This window comes from Belonocnema kinseyi, chromosome 7, assembly GCF_010883055.1.
Source record: "Belonocnema kinseyi isolate 2016_QV_RU_SX_M_011 chromosome 7, B_treatae_v1, whole genome shotgun sequence".
Lineage (NCBI taxonomy): Eukaryota > Metazoa > Arthropoda > Insecta > Hymenoptera > Cynipidae > Belonocnema > Belonocnema kinseyi.
Genome location: NC_046663.1, coordinates 50,066,786 through 50,073,642, shown reverse-complemented (window position 1 = coordinate 50,073,642; position 6,857 = coordinate 50,066,786). Strand labels below are relative to the sequence as shown.

General features: G+C 34.5%; 1 protein-coding gene across 2 annotated transcripts in view; it reads right to left on the bottom strand.

The window, feature by feature from the left end:
- LOC117176887 (SIN3-HDAC complex-associated factor) overlaps positions 1-6,820 on the bottom strand; it is a 25,259-nt gene extending 18,439 nt beyond the window's left edge. Inside the window, exon 1 of one of the 2 annotated variants that reach the window (XM_033367258.1) lies at positions 6,730-6,820. The gene's annotated coding sequence lies outside the window, so the exon portion shown is untranslated. Of the gene's footprint in view, positions 1-6,484; positions 6,537-6,729 lie in introns of those variants that run through there. The other variant, XM_033367259.1, reaches the window with a different exon arrangement.
- Positions 6,821-6,857: the final 37 nt, after the last annotated feature.

The window sequence follows — 6,857 nt, the reverse complement described above, 5'->3', positions numbered from 1 at the left end:
AATCGTATCCGGAAAAAAACTGTGAATTTATCCAAACTTCACCTACAATAGAAGACTAATTACTAATCCTAATTTCCTACTAGTCAATAATTCATTCATTAATTATTTAAAATCATTCTCTCGGTCTCTTCTACACGAGAGTAAAATTTGACCCTGACTAGAATCATTCAAGAAGGTTAAAACCGGCATTTCATTCATGGCTAAGCGACCTAGACCACTGTCACTAAACAATTTTTAGAGAAGTATTTTTGGACCAGAGCAAGTATTTATACAAAAGATAAAAGATTGTAATCTCTTTTACATTCTTAAAATAAAATCCTTTTTAGTATTAAATTTACATTGCTGATTCCATTTTTTAGATTTTGCTTTTAAGTGGAACTGTGCAGCACGCGCTATTTTCACAATTAGTCGATCTGCCATTTCTGCGTCTTTTAAAGTATCTGCCTGAGTCGCTGTTTACGCGGGAGAATAAAACTTCTCGCTGGTCGAGGAGGTAGGGGGCAAGAAAAAGAGGGGAGGGATTTCGCACATGAAAACACGATAAAATACGTTGTTGTCGACATCCGCGGCGATAGCGAGCGCGGTGATAAAGGCGACTTTATAAAACGATTTACGATTAATTATTCGAATCTCGGTATCATTTGCGCTGTTGTTTTAAATTGAGAAAAAGCCACGATAGAAAAGAAGGTCGTCAACGGCCGAGTGGAAGGCCAACCGAACATGTGATTCAGGATCTGCAACGAGTGTGACTTTGAAATTATTTATCAAGTCTGCATTTATCTGCAGTAATTAATCTGTCAATTTTGCCCTGATTAGGATCACCTCAAGACGAGCATGTGTCCAAAAATAAAATGACATTGCAACTTAATCAATCGAAGTTTTTATCAGACGAGTCTCCTCGAGAAGAGAGGATTGTTTTCATTGAAATTATCCTAAAATATCTGCTTTGCACATGCATTTGATTAAGGATGATTAGCGTTAATCGCATTGAGGAGAATAAAAAATAGATATGTTAATCGGAAAGGGGTATGTATGTGCATGTGAGAGACGATAAAATGACGGGGAAAGAAGGAAGGGGGACTCAGAAACAAGTTATTCGGTGCGACTTCAAGGATATTTTAAAATCGCTCATATGCAACACGTGTAAACAACCAAGTAAACGCAGTATCCAAAGCGAAATTAAAACTAGGAGAATTCAATGAATTCGCTAGTTAACTTGAGGCTATTTTTAGAGAAACTATATTCATTTTTACAATAGTATTCAATATAAAAAAAGAATCAGGCTGAATCATCAAGAGTCAAGAGTATTTAAAAACCTTTGCTAAGTAAATAATTAAACAGACAGTCTGAATTTTACATCAAAGTATGCTTAAGTGAAGAAAGCGTTATGATGGAAGAGAAAATTAATTGCTGCGAATGAAGAATGCGACATATATATGTGATAACTTCACAATAATGATTAATTGGCTTTGTCCCGTGCATTCTGGGCGATAGGATACATTGTTATCGGCCATTCGTTGTATTGCAAGGTTATCAATTGGTTGACAAACAATGCACCTGTGTTATTTTGGCATGCACTTTTCTCAACATGAATGTATTGGCTCATATCATAAAACACATAGAAATGATCATTTTAGCATCGTTTAAAATATTTAAGGATTTGTTTTCGGTGGTTTAGCGTTTAGCAAAACGATATGATCGAAGCTCACGCGACTTGAAACCCGGATGGGTCAACGACCTCAGATGGAGGGTTGCAAGCTGATTTGAACCCTGAATTCCATTCATCGTGGAGCAGACTATAGGGAATCTACGCCACCCAAGAATAAGGGACGAAAAAAGATTTTGGCTTCATTTAAAGAAGTAGGAGAAAACTCTTATGTACTCGTGCATAGAAAATTAATTTATCTTCCAGTATTGTGTAATTGATTACACTTCCGCATAAGTGTCCGATCAAGAAATGTTTGTGGTGGTAAAAAGAGTGAAAATGAAAGTTAAGCTACACTGAGCATGTCAGGGACATTTGTCTTTCGAAACGTGAAACTCCTGATCTGCATAACTACTCTAATTTCGGCATTTCATCTCAATGCTTTTGACTTTCTTTTTGCTGATAGTGAGATTGAATGCAAAGTAATTAATCAATCGATCATAAAATCGTGGGGGTTTCCCTCCTTTCAATGAACCTGAAATGATTATTGATCAGAAAGTCATTAGCACTTCCATTGCTTCTCATTGAGCCGAGCAAGAGTCAAGACTCAAGATCGTAGAATCCGGATATCCCAGTGCTTTCTTCGCTGCTTCAGTTTTATCGCCCCGAGTCATTTCGTTTTTACCGCTACGACTATAACTCCAGTCTGAGACTTATCTTCAAAGTTCCAAGAGCAGAGTAACAGTAGAAAAAGAGACTGAAAGTTTGGATTACCAGGTAACGGTGTCAGGGACACGTAGCAATGCACATTGTGCTGAATGAAACATGGGATCGCCTAGTTACAGCATGTTTCCTCGATAATTGAGGCTAAAAGAGCCGTTATGCAAGAGAGAAAACTGTTGATCGGGACGCTTAATATAGATTTCCATTTCACGAAACTTACGCGCTCTCCTTTACCGCAACACTTCTTAAGAACAAAACCAGTCATTTAACTCAACGCGGCTCATAAATAGACACCGTTTACGAACTATTCTGTAATCATAAAGACTTCTCTAATCGGGAAAAAATACAACTAGCTATTTACAGTAGAGGGTTATTACACCATTGCTATACCTATCAATTTGCTTCTTACTGCCTCTTCAGGAATGGGTGCAACAAGTTGTTAACTGCATCAAATACTGCTACTAGATAAGCTTCCCCATTTTTAGCTTCTATCTATTCTCTTAAAGCCGAAAAGTATGCTTTTATTTTTGTCGGAACTTTTCCTCATTAGGAGCCATAAAAAAATAACACCATTGTTCCTTATCATATGTGACATGATTTTTAAGTATTTCTTAACGAATCTTGATTTTGATAAAGTTGTCTAGCATTAACGGTTGCCCAATCAGGATAAGCGACCTACATTTCGTTGAGAAACAGGTTTTCGAGATTCTTTAGCTGCAGCACCGCGCGAATGCAACTTGTCAGGAGCTGTGCCCTTTTTCGTTGTTTAATGTTAACAATTAAAAATTCTAATTCACAAATTTCTACTTAAGAAATTTAAAAAAGTGCTTTCGGTCTGCCTGCAAACAGTCTGTGAGCTGCAAGAATTAAACTTCACGGTTAAGTTAATATTTTACGTGACGTATTTCGTTGCCATGATTAAGATAAAAATAGCGTGCAAAAATCAGCGACTCTCTTATATTTCAAGGTTAATTTTGTTCTCGGCAAGTACCTCTTCTCTAAAATGTTTGACAAATTTGTATTATCATTTTGAAACAGGGAAACAAGGATGCATTCGAAGCATTTGTTCGCAAGGAGAAATAAATCGTAAAGTGAAATTTCGAGACGACACATGGGAACCCCGCCTTTTTATAAGCATGGTTACTTGAAAAAAGTTATTTTCAGTCTCCCTGACAGTTGCAGTAAACACTTTCACCGAAGGCTAAATTTGATCATTGACTCTATAGCCTTGCATTCAACTTTGACTTTTTCGACTTGCGACTGTACATTCGAATTAAAAACAGGTGTACGTGAAGTAATTGAAGTTTTCAAATTTTTGTTGATTTGAAAGTTATGAAATCTATTACAAACTAGTAATTTACTAGAAAAATTTCCACAGACCATTAAGAACATTGCACAATGAAAAAAGTCAATATTTTTCAGCCTCGCAAATGTCAGTCTCTTCATCAAATACCGTAACATTTTTAAGCAATATGGCAATACGTCGATAATTCGAAGCATTCCAAACTTTTTTCAGAAGTAACTAAGTTTTATTACAAAAAACAAAAGAAAATGTTTGCATCGAAATTTTATAAGGATGAAAATAAAAAAATCGTCGAAAACTTTTAGCATACGAGTTACACTACAAAATTCTTTATTTAAATTTTAAACAGATGTTGCTGAAGGTGCAAATTTTTTTAAATATTTGAAATCATCGTGTCGCATGTCCCTGACTATATTCCTACGTATTGACAAAAATTTACTAATATTGGGAGATTAAAAAAAATGCTTAGAGGTAGAATATGACCATCAAAGTACCCTAAAGTATTAAATTCATTAAAGCTTTGAATTTTAAAAAGAATCGTAAAAGCTTCACAGCGATGATGCAAAACTATCGTATAAACAATCTGAAGAATACACATTTTATTTTGATAACAAATTCACCCCCAACTTTGCGCAAAACTCGCCTCTGAAGATTCTGAATTTCAATAATTTTAAATGAAAATTTTAAGTATAAATTATATAAGAATTTGCATACAAATATGTAAAATACTATTCAGAAAATAAACATTTTTGATATCAGCTATAGTTAATAGGTTTTAATATTCTATATAGAAAAATTTGAAATACATTTATAAATCTAAAAAGGTTTAGCCTGTGTATTCTTCCCACGATAGTTTTAAAATTCGTTTTAAAATTTCAGAATTTTTAAAGTTTTGGGATACTTTGGAAGATCCTGCCTTACACCTAAACATTTTTTCAATTATTTCAAAAAATTAGAAAAAGGTTTGTCACCAACAAATGAATATTGACTTAAATTTTGAAATGTACTTAAACCAAAAACTGTCAAAACTCCAGATTAAAATCGCAATTCATAATTTTTTCTAAAACACAAAAACTTTAATTTGTGCAGTAACATCGTATCCCATATTTTTCCGGATAAATAGACTTTTTATAAGGTAAGTTTCGTGAAAATATTGGCCATCAAAACCGATTCTTTCCTGTAAATTCGCAGTTTAATAACAAAAAATAAAAAATGTCTAATATTTACAAAGATGTGTACAATATTCAAATAAAAATAGATTTATTTTTACAAATTAAGTTAATAATTTTTTTGGAATTAAAAGTACTCTAAAAAATATTCATGAACAAACCCTGCAGATTAAAACAAATCTTCTTTCTTATGAATCATTTTATGCACTGAAGTATGAAAAAAAATTCAGGAATCAAAATTAGACTGGCAAACTACTGTCTTTCCGGCTCATTAGAGACATTTGCATAAATAAGGCATAATTAAACATTATTATATTTGAATATTAAAAATAATTAAAAAAAAAAAACTTTAAATTCATAATCTAATTATAGAAACAAGATTTTTGAAAAATATTTAATACAAACATATAATATAAACAAATATAAATATAAGTTTTTATTTTCATCGTGTCAACGAAAATAGAAAAATATACTTTTAAAAAAATTCACATAATTTATTATTTAATGTAATAATAAGTTTCTTAATATTTTAGACGCATGCTAACAAACAAATGTTTTGACCGTTTTTAAAACTTTGTTTTTACCAAAACGCATTAGGTGAATATTGACGATTTTTTTTCAATTTTCACGGATAATCTAATCTTAAGAGTTTGGAACTAAGAAATATTTCAGGGGTTTATCAGCCGAGAATAAACTAATTTGGGTCACCATTCATTAAACTCCAAAATTCATTATTAACAAAAATTCGACTCTGATTTATAAGTAATGTCATCCTTGAATTCGAATAAATTCAGACAAGAATAGTCCTTCAATCAAATCCCCTCCAGTAAAAAATGTTATTGTCCCCGAGGAATGTTTTTGTCCCCAAGCAACATTTTGGCGCAGATGGCGGGGCTCAAACTTGCTCGAAGGCCACTTGATGAATAAAAATCTGATCTCAAATTCTCCAAAATGACACGAATCAAATCATTATCAACCCAAACTTGATTTTTGACAAGTCCCTAATTGTCAAGCCTCGAAATTCCTGAGTAACCCCAGACTCGAAAAATCTACCCCTTGTTCCGAAAAATGGGACAGAAATTGGAAAAGTGGAGCGTATGACAGAAGAGTCAGATGCGCGGCGAACGACGTGCGCTGGAACGAGTATGACATGGCGCGTGGCATTGTTTGTTGGGGTTAAAAAAAATACAAAAACGACAGTATGCCATGAAAAATGCCGCAAAATTGTGCCACAATCACTTTATTTAGTCATTCCTTGGAGTAAGAACAAAAACCCTGCCATGTCCTGTCAACTTGATCAATTTCGGCTCCCGATCCCCGACTGTCAACCACGAGAGTATAACGCACGAACCGGGGGCACGCCATGATGCATGCGCCCGATGCAAACAAACAAAATCCGCCAGACATAACACGTATGCACACACGCGGGAATTAGCGACAAGGACTCTTCTCTTCTAATCAGGACGAGTCTCTAAAATGCGAAAAAAGGCTGTTTTTGTCATTTACATTCGTGAAATGTCAGTCACTCCGACAGCAATGCCGTGTCACGGAAAAATGCCAAGAGTCGCGGGCCGCGCGGTGAAAGTTTTAAATGTTTTTCTCGCACTTGACATGAATCTAGATATTAGGAGGATTCCGAATTACCTTTTTGCTGTATATGCTGTCAAATAATGATGGTACAACCACGATGATATACAATGATACAGCAGCCTGCTGTACAACTTGCCAACTTGTGAACAAATTTTCCCGAGTAGCGTGAATTAAAGCCGGGTGACAATACGTCCTATTACGAAGGGACCACTAAACTATCTTTTGTTTAATGTTTCGGCAAAGTTTATCACGGAATATACGATAAAAAACAAGATTTTAGAGACAGATGATTTGCTTACCTTTTTCAATACAGTTGACGGCCAGGTTTGAGAGTTTCTGCGCAAGATTTCTTGCGCATGCATCTTAGTCAAGTGAGTGACTAATAATCATTTCGGCGCAACTGAATATTGTGCAATTATGTCAGTTT